At 35.6% G+C, this 24,430-nt stretch overlaps 1 protein-coding gene and 1 pseudogene across 7 annotated transcripts in view; one reads left to right on the top strand and one right to left on the bottom strand.

Annotated features, from left to right (window-relative positions):
* Positions 1-24,430, top strand: part of LOC110048315 (centrosomal protein of 70 kDa-like) — a 204,090-nt gene that overhangs the window by 100,242 nt on the left and 79,418 nt on the right. The gene's annotated exons all lie outside the window — the stretch shown is intronic.
* LOC149115434 (uncharacterized) lies at positions 558-1,365 on the bottom strand (annotated as a pseudogene).

The following is a 24,430-nucleotide window of genomic DNA, read 5'->3' as shown; positions in this document are numbered from 1 at the left end:
TATGAGAACAGGTGAGCAGTAATTATAAATGATAACTTGATATCGTTTATCTTGTATCCATTACACATAATAACAGAGTTTTGTTTAGGCTGTCTGCATCCCGACAGAAATCGGGATCAAGCATATAAGGCAAAGAAATGAATAGATCACAATTATTCTTGTTGAACGTAATTGTTATTGTAGTTCTAAGGACAAAATAATATTTATCTCACGCACATCAAAGAGCAATGTCTGCTTATGTAAATGTCTTTCATGACTTAACCACAAGTGTTGACAGTTGTTAAACCTAGTCAAACATTGATTTGCAGTATAGTATGACTAAAGGAATGATACACACGTGTGATATCCATGCAACGCTTTAAGTTGTTACCTCTATTTTACAAGTAAAATTACCATTTGAACTGCAGAGAAAGATGTAAAGACATGAATGATCATCACAGTTATTAGCACAGCTGAAGGAGCTGTGAAGAAAAGCCTGCAAAATTCAAGCTTGAATGGGAGTAGTATAGGAGATGGGGGTATGAGACCATTTTCACTATGACTTGATACTGCCCATCTCAATACCACCCATCTACACTATTGCGTGACATTTCTCGGAAAGACTGGAAGACATTCTCAGAAAGACAAGAAGTTGATGATCTCATATCAGCGGGACTTTCCCTCGGAAATGAGTCATGCAATGAAAATTTTTCTGACGCATTAGAAAATAAAATATAACAGTAAAGAGGCTTTTGCTCTGTTTTATAATGTCCATACGCATAACTTGTTATTCTATTATTACAAGTATGTATGAATCTCTTATCATCGAAGCATGACAGTGATACTTTGTTGAGCTCATAGCTTCCTGTATCGCTTCGAATTGCTGTCATTTTGTGGTACATTTGCTAGGTATTGAATAGTGTGTTTTTATAATCGTCATATTGAATATCCTTTTTTATAACAATCTTTTTGATGCCTTTGGCTGTCTTCCTGTTTTCGTTATTGTCTTTAATATATGAATATATTTTACTTCTCAAATCAATAAATTCTTTTATAACTGCACCAGCTGCTTCATCCTTGAATTTACCGATGACTTTTTTATTTGTTTCATCATAGAATTTACTATCTTTATTATAATCACTGTTGTCAAATTTATTTTTGTCTTGCCAGAAGTCTTCATACACATCTTCTGTTTCTATTTCATATGTTAAACTGTCAGTGTCTGTGAATAATAATTTTGCTTTGTTACTGTATTTTTGTTTGATATAATTATAATGGAAATTATACATCAATGTCCTGCTGAGATCAAGAATAGACATACCTACATATGCTGGCCTGTTTAGGGTTAGTGTTTCTTTGATCTTTAATGTACTGCCATAAGATTTTTGTTGAATATTTTTGATGATATATAAGTCGGTTTTCGATGACATTTTTAATAGTTTATTTTTATCAGTTACAAGTCTCACATCTACTCTTTTTCGAATGTTTTCCATCGTCTTTCCAAATACTGAATTATTCATTAGTTTGAAGAAATCTTTTTCAAATGAATTGTTCACTTGAGTTCTTTTTTGTGTATTGAAGTCGATATACTGTTTCAGCCATAGAGATTGATTGAATTCTAATGCTCAATGTACTTTGGTTAGTTTTAATCCTAAATCCATATACAGTTGTAAATTTCAATAGTGAAGAACATATTTATTTTTGTTGCTCAAGGTTGGAATCAGTTTTTTTTACTTGTCTGATTGATATGTTGTATTTGTTCTTGATTTTTTGACAATACTCTGACAACATATTTTCAGTTAAATTCACGTGCTCAGGTCCAAGAGGATAATCATTATGAAGATCATGCAGCTCTTTTGGATATTCGAGATCAACTTCTTTTACCGTCTTCTTCATACTTTGATATATCAAGTTTTTCGATTTTCTTCCATCTGAAATTACCAGTTGGTAGATACTGGCTCACAGCCCTACTGTACAGATTGTTTGCGTCAAGATACATGATGTATTTTGAAGGTGCTTTGTCATCATAAGACTTCATGTACTTGTTGTTACATACATACATACACACACACACACACATACATACATACATACATACATACTTACTTTATTTGCAACTCCCCAAAGGGGCTTTTCAGTTACAAAAGGAATAAAAAAGATAAAAATACGTCAATTAAAATGAATAAACAAAATGGGAAAGGAGTCTAAAATTAATTACAGTATTAAAGATTTAAAAATTTACAAAGTTTAAAATTGAATATTAAGAATTTACATTATTAACATTTCAAATATGTTTGATCAAGTGTCCCTTAAAAGCTTTCACGGAAGGTAAACTTTTCAAATCATCACTCAGCTCATTCCAGATTTTTGCTCCGCGATATGCAAATGATCTTTGTCCGGTAGCCAGTTGGTAACGTGGAATGTTTAAGTCATTACTCTGTCTGGTGTTTCTTGTAGCGATTTGAGATTGGAAAATGAATTTATCAATCAAGTAGTCTGGAACAAGATTATGAATACATTTGAAAGTCATCACAGCGTCATTTATGTAGAGTCTATCGCTGACCTGCAGCCAATTCAAGGATTTGATGCCTTGTGAGATATGGTCGTACTTCCAAAGTCCCAATACAATACGTGCAGCAAAATTTTGCTCCAACTGTATATTTGTTAGCTTAACCATATCTATTTGCAAAATATGATGTACCACCTCGCATGCCTTTTTCAATAAATTGAAACATATCAATGTCACTCATCAATTCAAGTTTAATATCAGTCATTTTCAGCACTGCATCCCAAGACAAGCCAGGACTTGTGAAGTAGAGACATGGATCTAATTTGTAGTATTATAAACAAGTCTTTCTGAAATTCTCAAACACATCTGTTAACAGTAGGATGTCAGATATTAACCCATTTTTTTCAGTTTGAATTTCTTCCAAACATTTTTAGCGTGTTCTTAGTCTTCATCTGTTATGCGCTCATCATTCAAAATGCTATAAAATTCTTCTTTTTTGGCAGTTCTGTTTTATCAAATTTTTCAAAACTATCCACGAAATTATAAGGATATACACCTTTTTGTGACAGCAAATCTAATTTTTTACCTTGAAATCTTTCTGATGTATATTTCAATGATTCTTTTGGTAAGTTGCTGACTAACTTATCAAGACTTAAACTCATAAATTGGAAACTGTCAATAAACGTTAGATTATTACCTAAAATGAAAGCCATGTATTTCTCCATATTATTGGGAATTGCATTTATATTCATCTGTTGCTTTTCACCTTTTTTGTTCTTATATGTGTGATTTTTAGCTATTTGACCAATCTGTTGCATGATAAAGTGACTGTCACAACCTCCCAGATTGGAATATTACTGGAATCTTATCAATTAGTTGGAAATTAAGGTTGCAATCTTGATGAGCTGAACCTCTGTACTTACCAGTGATATGACAATGGTCTCTAACACGAATATCTTTATCAATGTATTTTTTACCACAAATGTGACACTTGTCAGCTTTATCGATCTTCTTCATCTTCATCTGTCATTTTTAACGGTTTGTTGAAGTTATTTTTGATGATCTTTTTGCAATAGTTCCCTTCATTCAACATTCTTTCCATGAAATTATAAACAGCATTTTCACCTCTGTATGCCTGCACTGGTTTTGTGTATTTCTCATCATAACAGCAAACCACTTTATAACCATAACTACAGTCTTTATGATTTTGATAAGCTTCAGTAAACGATTTATCATCATTAGGACGACAACCTTGTACTTTTTCTGTTATAGCTTTGAAATCAGCATATATCACAAATGGTACAGGTAACTGATTATGATGATTTTGGAATACAATTGTTTTACCTTTTCCTGGCATTTTTATGGCTTGTTCACCATTGAGAACTATACAATTTGTTTTATGTTTGTTGAGAACACTTTCTTTACTGAAACATTGTAAACAATACATACAGAAATGTTTTCTTTCTTTGTGATTGTTTTATTATACATGAATTTATTGAAATCTTTAATCAAACGTAATTCTTGTTTTCACCCTCAGTTATAGGAAGAAAATTCATAAAATCGTCAAATTGTTCTTTCGAGATGTATATTGGATGTCTGTTTATTTTCATAACCGAAAACGTTTATTTTGATGCTATTAAAATTGCTTTTCTATTTTGTTGTACTGTTTGACATTAACAGGATATTCAATTCCTGCATAGTCAAGTGTTCTAACAAATTCTTTGTCAGATTTTTTGATTCTCTGTGGATATTTCTCTTGAGGATTGAAATGCCAGATATGACACCATCGGAAGCATTCATTACCTTTGTTTTTCATATTTACTAAACCTTTAGCTGAATGTCTCAATTCTTTTGGAAGTTGTATCTATGATGAACCTTTCATTGGTTTATACTTGACTATATTCAAATAATGTTTGTCAACTGATTCTATTATCCATCCTGATCCTTCTGACAACCATTGTGCAATCTTCTTGACCATTTGCTCTGATGCTAATTTTAATAATTCTTCAATTTTAATATCATTTGTGATTGTTACAGTTTTACTGTTGAAATGAGCTGTTTTGTATATTGTATTATTTTTTATCTTTTGGTTTTTTGAAAGTTGTTAACCACGCGGCCATGGTCCGAGCGCAGTTCATGTTTTACCCGTGTTTTTTTTTTCTTGGTGACTAAACTCTCAGCCAAATTTTGAATCACGCAACCAGTGATGTTTATTCACCAAAAGCTGTTGAATCATTAATACAAGGACAATGTTACGGATATTGTTTTCTTTATTTGTGTGTAAAATATATTTTCTTTTGGTTTTATCGAAGCATTGGATTCAAAAAGAAATAATAAACATGCTAAAAATGCTAAAAAAGGGTATTATGTCAGCTATGGAATGCGCTGACGTTGCAGCTTTCATTTTCGCTACGTGACAAACAAGATCGTGTTTACTTTGCAAGTTTATTTTGCCAGAAGCGGACGGTCATTAATTTATTTGCGATTTTGCAAGTATTTCTTGTGGGTTTCTGCAAATGAAGTGAATTCTTCGGCTGTTTCATCACAGCGAGTTAAGAGATTTGAAGAAAAATTAAATATTTGCAGAGATAAACAAGAGCTTGCCAGAGCTTGCAACGTTTAAGTCAGTGCTTAGGGAAAAAACACAACCGTTCTAAAATTAGCCGTGGATAGCGTAAACCCTCTGATTGTGTGACTTGCGTTACTGCTTCAAAGCAGAAACAAATTAAATTTTGACTTTTCAGGAAGAAAGCTGTTTATTAAAAGCGTTATTAATAGCTAGCATGACACTCGTTTCCTTTTGTATCATTAATGGGCATATCCTGAGCGAACTTCCAGATTAAGACCATTACGTCATCATAGATTTCGCAAAGGCTAAGAGTGATGGTGCAATAAGTTATAACACAGTTTGTGTGTCAATGAATCATCAAGGACTGCTTTAGAATGTGCACTGCGTTGTGACTGTAGTATTAACAAAACAGTTAAATTTTAAAAGTGCGGTTATAAGATCTAACAGATCTTCTTGTTTTCAATGTTTCAACTAGTTTTAGTCCTTTCATTTCATTTAAACATTTGAGATAAGTTTTGATCCATTTATTAGCGCCGTTAAGCTGTCCTAATGGATGTTTTTGGTTTTTAATGTCAACTTCATATGACTTAACAGCACCCTTGAGAGCTTTGTTGAGTTTTGTTATTTTGCTTCTTGGTGCTGGCACTGGTCCTCTAAATTGAGGCGGCGGTGGAATTATTTTATTCCTTGGTGCTGGCAGTGGATCTCCAAATTGAGGCGGCGGTTGAATTATTTTATTTTCATACTCTGTGACCAGTTGTTTCACACTTTTTCTTGGTTTCGGAATTGGCTTATTTTCTTATTTTTAATAACAACTCAATTAGCTGTTGTTTTGATAATTTTTCTAGACTATTTCTATCCATAATATCAGATAATATTATTTTCTTATATGATTTTCGATACTATTAGAAGATATTATTTTTTCACCCTCCATAGTAATATATATTGGTTTCTCTTTAAGCATGTTTGGGTAAAAATTTTTTAAAAGCCTCTCAGAGACACTTATAGCCTCTTATAGTCCTGCTGTTAAGAGCCAAAAATAACCAGAATTGTTCATTTTTTGGTAAAAACATGAAACTTCCCAGGATTACTAACCTCTATAAGGTAAACATTTTCTGATATGGAGCCATCCCAAATTTACACCCAGAACCACGCTACACACATGTCAAAAAAGGCCTTTTAGGCCCCTACATGGAAACGAGGCTGAGTTAAAATGCCTATTTCTAAGCCTTCTCTGGAGTACTTTGCCTAGATGTCTTGCTTTTTAATAGAACAGCAACTTATAAAGTATCTGGGAGACTAAAAGTTTGTTACCTGATTAGTCTAGTGACCATCATTTTCAATAAACAATAAAATAATACCGAATATTGCATTAATACGATTAATAATTTTTCTTTCTCTTCTTCCTTGTTTTTCTTCACAAATAAAAAGAAGTAATCATTATTTTTGAACAGTAAAGTATGCTATGATTTTAATTTCATAACCATTTTTTTGATTTTTGAGTTATTTTTTTGTAAAAAAAATACCTCTTAGTCGGCGCGTCGGGTATGTTATGGACGGGTCAATGGGTGAGTGAGTGAGTGAGTGAGTGAGTGAGTGAGTGAGAGATGTATGTATGTCACACCAATCAGATTGGATCTACTATGAACAGCCAATCAAATTTCTTGTTGTAAAGGTAAATGGTACGTGAAAAACACAAGGTATGTTTAAACACAAGGACTTTGGTAATTGAAAAATAAAGAGTGACGTGTATGTTGCTGGTTTGTGATTTTTAGTCCGGTTTGGAGGGGAGTGTGACAGTTACATACGTACACTGGGTTGTTTTAGAGTGCATAATTTTCAGTGTAATGGTGGCTAGTTATGAACGAGATGAGTCTTGAGTTTTGAAGCATTTCATGAGTAGTAGGCAAATGGCACGAGATATTTTTATTTTTAATTACAAAGGGTAACTTGATACTTTTGTTTTTCACAAGGAGTTAATTCAATTAGAGGTCACGAATCGTCGCTTCTAGTTCTAAGGACATGTTTTAGAGGAGACGAGACTATTTAGATTGAAGCAGTTCTAACGTTTACAATAGTAAGTGCAGGTAACGATCGTTTTGTTCTTATTGCATGCAAATATAACGAGATATTTTTATTTTTTAGTTACAATGGGTAATTTGACACTCTTGTTTTTCACAAGGTAGTAAATTCAATTAGAGCTGACGAATCGTCACCATTTGTTCCCACGAGATGTTTACTATTTTTAGTTACAAATGGTAACTCGACACTTTTGTTTTTCATATGGGAGTAAATTCAATTAGGGGACCGTTCATTTTTTATGAGGGAGGGGGGGCTGGTGGGATTTGGGAAGCACCATTTAAAAATCGCATGACCCCCCCCTCAGCTTACCAATTTTTTCACATGGCCCTCCCTCATAGCGGACATTTTTTGGGATGACCCCCCCCCAAAAAAAAAATTGAACAAACAATATTTAGATTTCAACTTTTTAAATATTTCTCTTTTATCCCCCTACTTCACGTTATTGTGCTCACTATGCTATGAAGACAATATTTACAATCTCTATACGACAGACAGCTGTTGTTTAAAAAGCAAATCAAAAGAAAGAGAAGTCAATTTCGGATCTCCTAGTTATGGCTCGCCCTGAGCGTGTGGCATTTGGCCTCTAATTGGCATCTTCCTCATCTGAATTGATGAATGCAAGAATGACGTCACTTGAGTCATCTTCTCCCCCAGAGTCAATGGCATCACTGTCATACTCATCAGTGTCACTTTCATCCGTTTCACTGCTGTCAGCACTTGCCCTGTTGTCATTTTGTGTCAATGTCCTGGCATTTCTCAGTGTTGGTTGGCCAGCTCTGAGAGGACTCTTCTGCTGCAAGCATGAATGTCTTACAATTGCCTTTACTTTCTCACTCTTGCTGCTTTTCAAATGCTGCTTCAGCCCGTGGTGGTTTGAGTACTTGTTTAGTTCTGGAACACGTAGCTTTTTAAGCTTGGTTAGATCTTCGCACAACTCAGTCCAAGGATAATCCTCCTCCCTACTTAACTTTGCCTTTTCTTCTGCTCTCTTTTTCCTTTTAAATTCCAGCACTTCAAGATGCTGAAGATAATCCACCACAAACTTCGATTTGACAATAAACTTATCTGCAAATAGAGCAACACTCTCTGGGTCAGATAAAACCAGCCTGCCACTTCCATGCTCTTTCTTCTTTATATTGTTAATCCAATCGGGGAAAGAGCGCATTACTACATGAGCATCATGAAAGAGGCTCATTTCAAAATGCGCAATAATGGCGAAAGCGACGAGTCGTTTAAGAAAAGGTTTACAATTGAACGATCCAGGCAGTTTGACATCTTACAAGCAAAAGAAGCAATTTTTCTAGGTGCGGATGGCTGTTCAGAAGGGCGAGTGAGTTTTCCATGCAAGGGTACCAGTTGAAGCCCAGTGATGGAAGAAAACTGAACTTCTCCATCAAAGAGCACAGAGCAATGGTGGAAAAGTTGAATGTCATATTGAAAGATGTAAAGGAACACGATTCCACACTCTTTCAGTCCAATGGGCTTGCTTTAAAGCAGGGCGAAGAATTTGCCCACAGTTTTAATGTAAAACAGATCAAATGTACAGAAGCTAAGTTGACGAAGGTCACGCAGGACATGGAAGCACTAGAAAATAAGAAGAGCAATTATAACAGCATATTCAAAGGCATACTCAAACAGCACATCAACAAAAGGAGAAGGAAAAAAGAAAACCGCAGAAAGTCAAATGAAAGAAAGAGGAAGCGGACTGAAAACAACGTCCAACGAGTTTATAGAATCTGTGTTGGAAACCCGCTAGGAAATGATCTTCCACAATGCCTTGTGTACCCTCCTAGAACGGCCGTCCCGGTAGAGCGTCTTAAAGTTGAGGATGTTGCCACGTCGATATTTAGAAGAGGTGGGCCATACATCGCACAGCTCTTGGAAGGGAATTATTTCACCAATGCTGCAAGAAGCAGAATCACTACCAACCTTGAGCGGGAAGTCAGATATTATGTTTACACCTTCATGTACCCTGAAGAGTACACTCTGACGGAAAGCATTGCTGCTTCTTGCAGCATTGGTGAAAGAGACTCCCATAGCAGCACAAGCGGCGACGAAGAACTCGACGACAGCGGAGATGAAGATGAGTGCCAGTGAAAGTTGCATTCGAAAATAACAGTCTTAAATTTTCAGTAGCTACAAATGCTTTTTGTCGCCAAACGTTTTTTTAAAGCAGAAGGAAAGTTTGTAATAAATTTGTATCCTGCCTTCTATGTTTATTCTATAGCAATTTTTTTGATATTCAAACATTATGCCATTTTAAAGTTTTACTAAAATATTTCACGTGACCCCCCCTTTTTCCCTTATTTTTTTGGGATGGCCCCCCCTCGAAAGCCATTTTTTTTCGCATGGCCCCCCCCCAAATCCCACCAGCCCCCCCTACCTTATAAAAAATGAACGGTCCCTAGAGCTTACAAGTTATCGGCTATTGTTCCCAGGATATTAAACAAAAAAGAAGCTTTCATTTCTAGAGTGTTTTTACGTCTCTGCAGTAGCAGTTTAATATTTTTATTTGATGGGCATTTTATGACATTCTTTTCAGTCCGATATTTTTAAAGGTAAAAAGTATGAAAACTGTTCAAATGTTCTTTGAAGACTGTGTGGCACCAAGTTAAAGTGCAATTTAATTAAATCAGACTTTCAACGTGTCAGAGAGGTTTTTTCTCTTTCTGTCAATTTTCGGTGAAGTAGTGTTGTTGCGTTGTGTTGTGTAAAAAGGGTAATCTTACGACTCGTATAAAATGCGAAAAGTTCCCTTAACTCGAGTATTTTTGAGCAAAAATTCCTCTGGGGGGCTGGAAGGGCTCCCGAGGGGGTACTCCCAGAAAAATTGGTTGGGGGTGTGCGGCCCGCTTCCCAAAACCCTTACCCTATTTCTGACCAAAATCTGCGATATTCCTTACCCTATTTATGACCTGACCAAAAATTCGAAACCCTATTTACGACCTGACCCTCAAATCAAAACCCTGCTTCAGACCTGCGTTATAATTAGCTCCCTAGTTCAAACGAATGTTAAATTACCGTAAACATATAAATTTGTGAAGGGCTTTTGTTGATTTTCTTTCCGATAATGATGAAAAAGTGGCTTCTTCTTAAAGCATACCCATATCAAGGCTAGAGTGCAAAAACCGTACCCTATTTATGACCAAAATGACCAAAATCAGCTAAAATCGATACCCTATTTATGACCAAAACGGCTGAAAAACCATACCCTTCGGGGCCGCACAGACCTATATAGCCCATATAAGGGAGTCCCCCCCCCCCTCCGGGGGAAGGGCTACGTGATCGGTGAGTGAGGGATTTATGCATGTGCGAGTGTCAGACCAATCACAGTGTGGTTTGTATCAAAGAACGAATAAAATTGCCTGTTAGAAAATAAGATGGTATCTACATTAATCTGGAGACGTGTCAGATTACTGTAGTTTGTTCAGTCAAACATTTTATGGCTTACTATTTAGTTATCTTACCATTACCGATGTAACATCGTATGTACATCATAAACTCCCAGTTTCTTTCTTGCTGTACATCGCAACCAAAAAAACTTCTCAAATCAACCAAATCATTACTGTAAACAGTTCCATGAATGCTCCTATCTCCGAGACTTACAGTTCACAAAAAAAATAACTCTTGCACGCCTTGCGTGCCTGTTTACAAGTGCTTCTGAGGGGTTTGAAAATTCATTTTACACATATGACTTAAACACATGAGACTACTATATTGTAATGAAAAAGATTAAAGTTAAATCCAATTTATAATTTATACGCTGCTTCATAAGATGTTAAAATCATTGATATTGTAAAACAAATACCAATATCTGGATATTTGAATAATACGGGGTACATGCGGTGTAATGTGTGTAAAAGTGGTCAAAAGAGTTATAAATGTTACTATGTTCATCATTTTGTTTGGGAATGTCACAATGGGTTGATCCCAGATGGAAAAATAATTGATCATATCAATAATGACAAAAAGACAATCACTTGTGTAATCTACAATTGATGACACAACAACAGAATTGTAAGAAATCAATGAATGAATGTGATGACATATTTGTAAGAAACAGTAATAAAAATCGAAAATGTGTGAAGGCTATCAACTAAACCACAAAAGAAGCTACTTATTACAGAAGTTTGTATGCAACACAACAAAACTTACAAATAAATGCAGGTATTGTTAAAATGGTGTGTGAAAAAAATCAATAATTGTAAAACAGGTATCTCGAAAAAAGATGGTTGTAATTATAAATTCGAATATGTTAATAAAGAAGAGTTACCAACTAATCACAAAACTTCATCACCGGAAATGTTCAGTGAATATCAAAAAGAGAAATATCACTGATGGAAAAAGAAAGAGTATAAATGTACCAATTGTAACAATATGATGACTAATGCAGACAAATATCTACATGATAAAAATTGTGAATGATTTCATGTATGTGCATTTTTTGGTTTTGGTTTCAAAAAGTCATCATCAACGATTTCATTTTTTCATTTCAGAAAATCGTTTGTTATGTTGACGTTTCTTTGATGTTTCTTTGATCTCAAATGATTGTGTTTACCAGCCAATTTGTAATTATGACCATTACTACATACATTACAATACCAATCAGTGTATCTGATTTTTTCTTCTTCAGTGAAACTTCCTAATTTTTTCTCCATATTATATAATAACTATATATTTTCATACGTTTTCAAAAATCAATACGTTTAAATGATCCGAAATTTACAGATCATAGGAATGATAGACAATATTTGTTTATTTATTAGCATTAATATGGTGTTTTTCTGTTTTCAAATGTTTGTTTACCAGCCAATGTATAGTTATGATTATTTTTGCATACGTCACAAAACCACTCTTAATTCAATAAAATAATATTTAGATTTGCAAGGATTGTAAGCTTTTTTTCGTTTTTCTTCAGTTAAATATTTCTTCGGTCTACCTCATGTCATATATATACTATATAATTTTAGCCTGAACTTGATTCTGAATTCAGGGTCCGATTGTGACCAGTCCAAACTTGATTGTGACCAGTCTGAAACTGACGATTGAGAATATTCTTGCTCCATAATATAGAGTTAGATAATTTCCAGAAAATAGCCAGAAACAATAATATTTTTGGCTATCAGAAATGGTGAAAACAGGTATATATTTATACCATAGTACTAATATATATAGTTTAGATAATTTTCAAATCTTTCAAAGGTATCCAACTGTTGAAGTCTTCACTATATCCCCTCCACTTCACTAAAGTTTGTTTTTTCTTATGATCTTTCCGAATGATTTTTTCAATTCCGAATACATCCTGTTTGGCTTTTAACAATTCCGGTGCATAAAAACTCCCTTTTATCTCTTCATTATTGAGATCTTTTAGAAGATAAGTGATTGGATTCTTGTATTGGATCTTATCAATTGTAAATACTTCTTCAGTCCAGTTCAGGGTATATCCTTTATCAAATACTTTTCTCTTGTACTTACTTATTCTGACTTTATCACCTACTTTGAATTTTGGTTTTGATGATGATTGTTTCTGAAGATTGAAATATACTGTTCCTTCATTCTTCTTTTTACTGGCTTCTGTTGGTGTCATTTTTATTGAACTGTGTTTGGTGTTGTGGTACTGTTTTAATATTTCTATTAGTGTGTTTAAATACCGTGTATTACCTTGAACAGTGAACTGCTTCCACATCTTGGTTTTTATCTTTCACAAACAGACGAGTTTTCTTCATTCTCAGTTGAATTTTTATCCAATAGGTCTTTCAGATGTTTGTTATAGAATTCCTTACCCTTATCAACCCATAAATGTTGTGGTCTTCTGCCCTCTTTGAAAATGGTTTTGAACGCTTCAGTTACAGTTTCACCTTTTTCATCCTTCAACGGGACAATCCAACCATATTTACTGAACACTTCTCAAACTCATTAATAATTCATCAAGTTTAAACAAAGGAAATCATGACGGTGACGGTGTTTGGATATCTGATCTTAATTAACATAGATTTTTACGATTTTAATTCTCCGTTTTCTCCTTAATTTTAGTCTCAATTGAGAAGATATATCAAACACTCAAGACAGTGTTTGACCACATTTCCAAACACCTGAAAGTTTGTCAAAAATACTCCGCTGCGCGTCGTATTTTCAACTCTCTTCTCAGAGTTTGGAAATGTGGTCAAACACGGTCTTTTGTGTTCGATATATTACATCTAAAATCATGAGAAGATATCTGTAGCCTTTATTCCATCTACTGAACTGTTACATTTCAACTAAATCAGAACACCATATTTCATTAATATGATTTACAATTACACGCTGTCGAGTGAAGTTATGCTTTATCGGTTTATGTAATTCATCCGCTAATTTTTCTTACCAACTCAACGGCTTTTTCCGTTTCCCAGACCAAGTTTTTGTTTCCTGCTAATTAAAAATCATGCTGTTTGACCCCACTTTGGCATTTCACCATATCGTATTTCGTCTAATGACTGAACCATTTGTCGGTCACAATCACCTTTGTTTTTACCCATGTCGCAACAAATGTCATGATAAGCGGCAATTTCATCTACTTTGTTATATGGTTGTACATACCATTCAGTTACCTCACCAGTGTTTTTGTCATATGCTAACTGTTTGTCCAGTGGATTGTATGGACCCATATATTTGTATTTTCCAGGCATCCAACCTCGTGGGTTTTGGGAGTTTGCCAATGGCTTTGTGGATATCCAGTTTACCACCTTTGTAAAGAGGGTCAGTTGGATCATTTACTGCACCTGGCACATACATTTCCATGGGATACATTTTAGAAAAATCAATATTACCACCTTTGTACATGTCTGCATCAAGATCCATTCTGTTAGTCTTGTGTTTGTAATTTGGTCTTACAGTCGAACCTCGATTATCCGGACTATTCGATTATCCGGACTTTTTTCTCTGGTCCCAGTTTTTTTATGAATATTAATTAGTTGTGATCTTGAAAACTCAAAGTTGCAAAAAGCCCAACAATCCTTTCAGAGGACTGTTGAAACAGCGTATTATCCAGTGCGCTTTTCAAAATTCGCAAGTGCGACGAGACAAAGAAATATTCTGATACGTTCAGCTGATATCTGATTGGCTCAATTGTTTTGTTACCAAGGGAATTTCATGCTTGATTAGTTCCTTCCGCGTGGGTTATGTAGACACACAAGCAATCGATCATAAACTCAAATCAAAGACATGTCTACGAAGCGAAAGCGAGCCGTTCTATCAATTAAAGATAAGCAGACAATTATTTCACATTTGGATAAAGGAGAGAAAGGAACAAATTTAGCTCAAGAATTTGGCATCAGCAAGCAGCAGATCTCTGACATACGGAAGAACAAAGACAAGATCCTAAAATTTACTGACAGCATCGAGACAAGCGAAGGATTAAAATGAAAGTCCCTGATCAAGATACATGTACAAGTCTTTGAAGCAAACAAACATGCTTGAACATTTCAGACCTTTGTAAATACCTGAACAGAAGGTTTTTATTTGTAAATACATACAGGCTGTGTAGATTTCACAATTAACATGATGTTTTCTTTGCTGTATACCTTTTCTTTACATTTCTATCTCATTAATAAACATGCTTTCGATTATCCAGACTCTTGATTATCTGGACTATTTACCGAGGTCCCGACAAGTCCGGATAATCGAGGTTCGACTGTACTTTGGTTGATAATTGATCCAATGCTTCAGATCCTAGTCTGTAATTTCAGGTCTCTCATAAATTCAGAAGGGTAATATCTTCCAGCTTCAACACCTTTTTTGGCTAACCATGGTATACCCTTACTGATAAATAATTCAGCTCCAGTGTCTGTTGCAGAACTCAATATGCCGGCCCCTTCAGACGGGCTACTTAGGTTAAATTCATTTGTTCTGCTAAGTATCTTCCAAGATCATGTGGTTCGAATAAATTTCCCCCAGTTTGTTTGGCAAATTTGGTTTTGGTTACAGTAATAGCCCAGGTATAAGAACCTGGGTTTTAAGAACCTGTTAGGCTAAAATTTTCATTTTAAGCCCCCTCCACATAAGAACCTATTAAGGCTAACATTTTAAGTTAGGTTCTTATCAGTGGGGTTGCTGTAAAAGTGTATAGGTAGAAACTGCTGAATTAAGATCACCATCTCTTTAAAAGTAACTTGACATAACTTTTTTTTTCTTTCAAGCTTAAGTACAATGTTGTATGTCTATTGTGTTTGCCATTCAAATAATTCCCCAAGTATTTGCAAGTACTGTACTCTGCTACAGTATCAAAGAAAGCTTCCTGACCATCTCCAACTCTGTGAGAATCACAAAATATTAAATGTAGAATATAAAAATATATCCCAATGAAATAAATAATTGTAAAATATCAAAACAACGTAAGCTCCCAATGAGCAATGCCTCAGCTTCTCAACATGAGTTGCTTTGTTATGTTTTGTTAAGGACATATACTGTACCGGCACTGAACTGCCTATAGGCATTGGTCTATGGTACAAATAAATGATTTATACTGTATCATGAGATGATATTTATAATGTATATAGTATATTCAGATGAAATTCATATGAAAATATAAGAACCTATTTTAAGAACCTTGGTAGCCTAAATCTGCTTTAAGTGCCATTTATATAAGAACCTATTTAGGGTAAATTGAAAACTTCAGGTTCTTATACGTGGGCTATTACTGTATTCCACATTCAGTACAAGTGCATTTTAACATTGTTCTGCCATTTTTAGCTTTTGCATAGTGTTTTGCATAGTGTTCACTTCCTGGAACACATTCAGTAACCTTTATATATACCTTCATATATATAAATTAGATATTTATAGCCAAGCAATCTGATCAGTTCATATTTTAAAAATAATTCATGATGAATCTGTGATTAACACTGGTCTGACATTTAGAATTGTGTACAGTTTGCCAAATAGATCTTCCTCTTTGTCTCTCCAACAGATAGTACAAAACTCAATCACCACACAAAACACTGTCACACTCTTGAATCTCATCACCAGAGTATACATGTAAAATACCACAATAAATTTAAAACTGTCTTGACAAACAGTAATTGTAAGTTATTTTTGGGCAAAACACAAACATGAAACATACACATGGCTGGGATTATGTCTTATCAAGTTTTTGTACGCTCATATTCTTCAAAGGGGAAAAGGCCTAGTTGACTACCAAGGGAGAGAACAGTAGGGGTGAAGACCTGTGTGACTACTGCATCAAAGCCGTAAATTACACTCTGCACTATCTGAGGTTGTCTCTCTAGTTCATATTTTTTAGCTGATTTAGTTTCAAATTAACGGTTTTGATCTTTTTTCCCACATCAGATTTGTATTCATTTATATCAATTTGTCCATCAATGACACCCTTCATTACTTCTGAATGTGGAAACAAATCGTATATCATTTTTACTAAAACCCTTATTTAAGGGCCTCTTCATATGAGCCCGGTCAACTGGGCTGGCTCGGTTTCTGAGATCTCGCCTCGCCACGCTTTCCTCCATAAAAATTTTGATGTGTTCATATGAGAAGCCGGGCTGGTCCAGTTACCAAGATCTTGGTTTTTCCGACCGAGATCTCGGTAACTGGGATGAGAATTTTTCCATATGAACACTCCAGCTCGGGTAACCGGGACGAAACTTTTTAGACAAAATAGCTTCCCTTTCACAACATAGCAGCCAAAATGCATAATTTTTGTCTTGTATGTATTTCCACATTAGGAGTATGCAAATTAACTTTATTAGTAAAGTTACAAGAGTCCACAAAGCTACGACAGCCGCAAACGATACAAGTTTATGGTTCACCATTTTAATTGTGTTTCTTGGATTTCATCCCGGTCGACCGGGCTGAAATTTCCCATATGAACAGACAGCAAAATTCATCCCGGTAACCGAGCCAGCCCGGTTACTGGGCTCATATGAAGAGGCCCTTAATTAGACATCGTTGGACTTGTTGGTTCGAGCATTTTGGGTTTATATCCAACAGGTAAAGTTGTGGATTGTTTTGTTGTTTCAGGTAATTGATTCAAAAGTACAAGATTTTCCAATTCACTTTGATTTTTTCGGAGTTGTTCGATCATGTTGTCTTGCTTGTCATCAATACTCTTCTGTACATCAATTGTTGGTTTTAATCGTTCAGCTGTGATGTTATATTTGTCCCGTTTTGATATTTTTTCAGTTTTTATAGCATTGCAAATGATTTTGGTTGTATCACCAGCTTCATTTTCTGATGTGATAAGTTTTTTATACCTCTCAATATCTATCTATATATATTTGTATAAACTTATCTAAACTTATCGCAACATATTTTTTATAAAGTATTTACATATATGGAAATACCTAATTACAATGCAGGTGAAAAATCAAATGATGATTTCAAACAATTATACCCATTTATGCCAAAGGGTACATTCAGAATGTTGATATGTGGTAACAGTGGTAGTGGAAAAAGCAACGTTTTGATTCATATTCTTAAATCTCCGTTAGTATATTACGATCAGATACATTTGTATGCTAAAAATCTTGATCAAAGCAAGTGTCAAACATTGATTGATGATATGAATGAAATAAGCAAAGATGTTGGTTATGATGTTCTTATTTGTTCTAATGACAATATTATACCTGTGGGTAAGATGAATAATACAGACCTGCAGAGAATAGTGATATTTGATGATTTTGTTTGTGAAAAGAATCAGAAACCACGGATTGATTATTGCATTCAAGGTCGACACAAAAACTGTTCAGTCGTTTACTTAACGCAGAGCTATTATGGATGCTCGAAATCAATCAATAAACTGCAGTCACTATTGTTTGTACGATTTTCCAAGTGCAAGAGAAAGAAATTTGATAGCTCAAGAACTTGGTGTTGACAAAGACAAATACATCAAAGCCACAAGTAAACCATACTCGTTCTGTTATGTTGATAAGCAGACAGAAAGTGAAAAGGAACTTCACTTGAATTGTCTAACGTAATGATCTAATTGGTATATTTAATAGAAATACTTTCAATGATCATATTGGTCATATTAAAAAAACTGGTGCAAGAGGTCCAGCTAGACCACAAGGTATCAGGTTTTAATTTAACAGCTTCTGGTGATTATGAAATGCGAAATAAGACAGTATACAATCTAGACACTCCCGATGATCATAAAATCGATGATGATTATGAAACAAGAATCAGAGATCTCAAGAGTATTGTTAACGAAGAATATTTGAATGATAAATTTCTGAAGAAAGACAAAGATGGTAATTATTTTGATTTGAGACGATACGTCATCAAAAATACAGAACCATTTTATGATGGGTTATATGATGATAATGACTTGGTCAGTAAAGTTTATGTTGATATGGAAAATAGTAAGCAAGATATTGCTATTGGGGATAAAGCTAACAAGAGTGATGTATTAAATCATGATTTATCTGGAAATTTAGATATGAATGGTAAAGAAGTAATCAATCTTAAACCATTTGTAGAAGATGATGATAAAGATCAAGTCGGACATGTTATTGACTTTAGTTTCTTTCACACAGAAAGAGGTGAATCAAAGAGAGATAAATGATGCTGGTGCATTAGCATCTAATGCTTTACCAAAAGACGGTTCAGAAAATATGGAAGGTGATATCAATATGAATAATCATAAAATCATCAATTTAGGAACACCGATTACCAAAGACAATGCTGTGAGTAAAGAGTATGTTGATACATCGCTTTTCAACAAAGCTGATAAAAATGATATGCTATTACTTGATGGTTCAAATAAAGTGGTCGCTGATTTTGATATGAACAACCAAAAAATAACCAAATTATCCACCGATGCAGCAGATGTGCTGTCAGCCACCAATGTCATGTATGTAAACCAAGCCAAAGCAGATTTGACTGCATCACTGACTGCTAGTTTCAACAAAAAGATAAATGAGTCACATATCAGAAGCACCACAAGTAAAAAAGATGTTTTCTGATACCTCATGGATGAGGTCAACGAGTCAACAGGTGAAAGTAACATCATTGTTGATGGCATCAAAGACTTCCCTGCTTCACCTCATGACGTAAACAAGAAAGCTTACAGTTTCAGAATGGGAAAGGGGTCAAACAACGAGTATTCATCCCGACTGAGTTTCAACATGTATCTACTTCCATGGGGTGAGTACACTTTGGTGATTGAATTTTTTCCACCAACCATGGATCAGGTGACAGTATCAGTTGTTTCTACTTCATTGAATATCAGTCAACAATCAACCAAACTGTTTCCCCAATACAGCCGATCTATCGTTCACTAGCATAAGTGGGATGTAACTCCTCTCGAATACATCTACGTTGACATGAGATGCCAGGGCATTGGAAGCAGCCCTGCTCAGGGTGTTAGCCATTTGATTGTTTATGGAATCGAGGGGCGACAGAATTATGTGAGCTCAGATGTCTTTGATGTGCTGTATTATTTTGAGAACAATAAAATGACATTCAATACAGAAGTTGAATTTGCACATACTATTGATATGAAAAAATAATAAGATAAAAGGTGTTTCGGAAGGAATTGGTGATGACAATGCTGTTAATTTCAAACAACTATATAGTTATGTGAATGCAGCTAAAATACAAATGCAAACAAAAATCAATACACTAACCACTAAATTACAAAATGCCACATGACTAAAAGAGTATTGTGGGATTTGGTTGGAAGAATATGCTGATTTTTTAAACTCATCACAAATCCAATACAAAGATGATGGTTCCACAATGTCATTAGTTGGTATGTTAACTCTAACAACCACAGAAACAAAATTCGATTTAAGTAATACAAATGGATTGATTGATTTTAATGCTACACTTTCATCAAATCTTGAAACAAATGCTCATTACACCATATACTATGTGATTAATTTTACCACCAAAAATAATAACTACATTAGTGTCAAGCATAAAACAAATAGTGGTATTACTGATTTGACATACACATTATTTTATTATCTGCGAAACAATGTGCATATGTTACAAATTCTTAGATCATTGTCAGAAAGGAGTAGAATCAATATTGAAAATAAATGCTACAACAAACAAGTTATGTTTTGGATTGTAAAAATCAGAACAGTTTCAAATTAACATACTGTAATGGAACTAATGTGTGTGTTTTCAATCGTATAAATAACAACAACAATCTAAACAAAACTTTTAAATTTGAAATCCACTATTCTGTATTAAGAGTCCGACGGTTTCTCTTATAATTCTTATGACATTGGTGGTACAGAATTCAATAAGATGTCGGAATATGAGAAAAAAAGGTACATATTTCAGTTGAATAATATCTAAACCATATACATGTATATGACAACACCGAAGGCTATATTCAATTTCAATCATATTAATCCAAATTTAACAGAATCTGATTTATCCGAATTGAAAGCTTTGTACAAATACTATCATAAAAAATACCAGCTTTTTAAAATGACTTACAAATATTTCAAAAAGGTAGAACTTGCATGTAATATTGTATCTGTTTCATTGGTAGTAACAGGGACAATTGCGGGTGGTGTAACATTGAATCCTATTGTTCTTAGGACAATATCAGGTGCTGGTCTTATTTTGAAAACATTTTCAGAAGCTAAAAATCTCAAAACAAAAATAGAGATGTGTAAATTTGCGTACGCAACATACAAAAAGATATTGACAGATTTACGGTCATTTTTGAGAGGAGTGGAGTTCAATGATAAATAATTTCTTGACTATGTCAAAGTTCTCGATGACATAATCATTGATATGTGTCCATTATACGACAAATTTCAAGACAAATACAACAAGATGTTCATTCAATAAGAGATTTTATTTTATCACCTATTAATAATTGTATATTTGTCCAATATTGCTCATAAAATTTGAGCGTATTTTTTGACTTTGTGATTTGTATGTTGTCACAAGGTTTATTCATTATTTCAAAGATTTTTTCCATGATAAAGTTAATGTTAATCATTCTTTTACGATTACCATTAATTTGTGGGAGTATTTTATCAATTTCTACGAAAATCTGATGTATTTTGGTTTTCTCATGATATGATACAGTGAATTTATTTTCAGCTGTTATATTTTCCAAATGATACTTTCTATCATATATTGATTTCTTCACAATCTTGTATTTGTTTTCATAAAAATCAATAAAATCTTTGGCTGTTTGGTAGTCATTCACTGTACCACAACTTTGGCAAACATTCATACCTTCATTATGGTTGTGTTTTCACTAGGACAGTTTTGGCTAGATAAAGTTGGAAAAGTCCGGAAATGCAGTGAAAACAGTTCGTCTTGAGTTTAGCGAGTTTAAAATGCACGCTGTTTTAACCAGAAAAAACAAGCGATTATCTCGCCAATATGACTGGAAATTCACGCTAGGTTATACTACCTCACAAGATGGTATAACTTATCTCGGTAAATGCCGCAGCCAACCACATTGTGCGTAATGACAGACACCTGCCAAAGAATCTGGCAATAGTATGTACCAGACGCTCGTATCGTAGATCGTTTTGCGAAACAGAACTTAAAGCCGCAGACAAGTTCAACAGTCCTCAATTATTTCGGTTTACCATTCCTTCGGTCCTGCTACATTCTCCAGTTCAGGACAGGACACGGCAGCGCCAGATGTACAGAACAAGTTCCTGCATTACAGCATTTCATTGCATCTTCCTCATTTTTGGGGACATTAACCGGGGACATAAATTTATGTATTGGCGAGCTTTGCTTAGGGCTGAACTAAACATATTTGTGGGCTGAAATATTTGTGAAATTGAACTAGAATTGAAGAAAAGCATTGAAGAAGTTCGTTGTGAAAGCAGTTGAGATAGCAGAAAGCAATGGAGAATAGTGTACATAACAAAAACGTGAGCTAGCTGAAGTTTTTTTCTTGATCAGAATTGGTTAATGTAGCTTGGATTATGGTGTCTTAAGTAGAAACAGAGCGGTAGTTGGGTTACACAACATTTATATTTGAAACCAGTTGAGATAGCAGGAAGCAATGGGGAATAGTGTAACGAAAAGGTGAGCTAGCTGAAGGTTTTGCTTTGATCAGAATTGGTTAATGTAGCTTACATTATGGTCTCTAATGGAAAACAGAGCTGCTGTTGGGTTACACAACATTTACATGAAAGCCAAACAATACTCAAGTCATGTGAGAGGGAAATTCTGGTTTATGCTATTGTTTATATTTTACCTGGAGGATATGTAATGTATCTTTCAACTTTAAAAACAGTAATTTGCTGAAGAACTAATCCTTTCGCTGTAATGAAAACAGCTTATAACTGTCACGCATGATAAGAACACAAATTTGGTTTGGTTTGACACACATGTATAGTGAGGGTTCTGGGGCAGCGCTCACTCACACAGTGCAAGCATAACGCAACTCCTCATCTGAAGATTCAGAGTTGCGTTACGCTTGCACTGTGTGCGTTCGGCTGCGACCTCAACCCTCACTATACATGTGTGTGTGTAACGCAACAGCAGTTGTCGAAAGTGCGCCAGCCCAATACTAGGGGCGCAGTTGTCGAAACCAAATTTTCGACAACCTATTTTTGACAAGGACACAGTGTTGCGTGAGTGCTGCGCCAGAACCGTGACGCAGCAGTACAATTTGGCGAAATAACGGGTCCAGCGAAGCTGCAACGTCCGTAATCAATATGCGCGGATGTGCCCTTCACTAGTATATACAAAATTGCGCGAGAAAATTTTTCCTATTGGAGAAGTGCATGCTCAGTGTATACGCCGACATGGCTGCCGCAAGATATTCTTCCGATGTTCTGCAAATGTTCTACGGCCCAATACCAAGGGAGGAAAGAGCAAAACTTCCCGAGCCGTTAAGACCTGATTTTACCGCATTATATGACAGGTTCCAATTATCCCAAAACGATTTCCAAGAATGGCTCCGTGTGTGGAGAATGGCTATATCCGAAAGGAACCCAAACAATAAAGATCTTTTGAAGTTCGCAAGAGAAAACAAAGAAAAGATAACCGATTTGGTTGGACAAGAAGCCCAAAGGTTAAATAGCGTCTATAAGAGCGCATTTTTTTTGGACAACCAATTTTTTGACAACCAAAAATTTCGAAAAAGGGATGTGGCAGACACACAGGAAGAAGAAGAAGAAGCAACAGACAAACTGGAAGAAGAAGAGGCAGCAGACACAGCAGCAGGCATTTTTTCGGTTGTCGAAAGTGCGCACAATTGCACAATAGACACAAAAACAGACCAAACATGGTTTTGCAAGAAAAACTTCTGGATTTCGACAACCAAACAATAGTTCTCCAACCTTCCAATCTTGTAGCTCTATTTTTCCCAAGAGCCAAAGACGCAGCAGAAGCAGTCGAAGGCGACGATGCAGCAGCAGACAAGAGCCCACCAAATACAGCGACAAACCAAGCCTTCGAAAGCGAAGACACAGAAGCAGAGAAGATGCAGCAAAACAAACCTTCGGAAGCGAAGACGCAGCAAAACAAACCTTCGGAAGCAAAGATGCAGCAGCAGACGAAGACGCAGCGACAAAACAAACCTTCGGAAGCGCAGACATAGCAGCAGATGAAGACACAACAAAAAAAACCTTCAGAAGCGCAGACGCGGCAAACATTGCGACAAAACAAACCTTCCAAAGCATGGGCCTCCGGTGCAAAAAATACGTCGCAGAGCACCTTCTTCTGGAAGACGCGTATCAAAGCAACCTGTGGTCCAACATTTCCAAGGTAGACTATCTGGAAGGGAACCTCGGTAGCATGAATTTGCACCCGCTGGAGGGTCTGAAGGCCTTCGTAGACGACATATTTGTCTTTGGCTACGTTTCTCGAGAGGAGTGCGTCTTCCAGAGAGGAAAACTGTGCTGCACAAGTGGGAGAAGGGGGCAGCAAAACTAGCGGTGGCGAGCATCGCAAATGCTTTGGAAAGAGCCCTGGGGAAAAGGGGCTACATGCAGACGTCCCTCGTGCACACGGTCGCGGTCGGAGAAGCTGCAACCAGCACAATCCGCGCAACAATTGCAAAAATCGAGAAGGACACACTCTGCATGGCGAAAGGAAAATGGAAAGAAATCCACCTGCAAAAAGCGATTGCCGGGTATTTCGTGGCGAAATGCGATGTTTCGGAAATCCCTCTGGAGGATATCCACAGCAGTCTGCATGTTTTCGAAAAATGTCTGGAGGGCTATGGCTACGGAATCTACAGCATCGACTACATGCAGTATTTTTCAGGAGTTCTGGATCGTGAAGCGCTTGTGGCCCACCTTGGTTTTCGAAAGGCGGGGGATTTCTGCACAGCAATCGCTGAAGAACAGCCGACA

The sequence above is a fragment of the Orbicella faveolata genome, unplaced genomic scaffold (genome assembly GCF_042242905.1).
Source record: "Orbicella faveolata isolate gen_17 unplaced genomic scaffold, um_ofav_v1 contig_13, whole genome shotgun sequence".
Lineage (NCBI taxonomy): Eukaryota > Metazoa > Cnidaria > Anthozoa > Scleractinia > Merulinidae > Orbicella > Orbicella faveolata.
The sequence above is the reverse complement of the archived record's forward strand: the minus strand, read 5'-3'. Positions and strand labels throughout refer to the sequence as shown.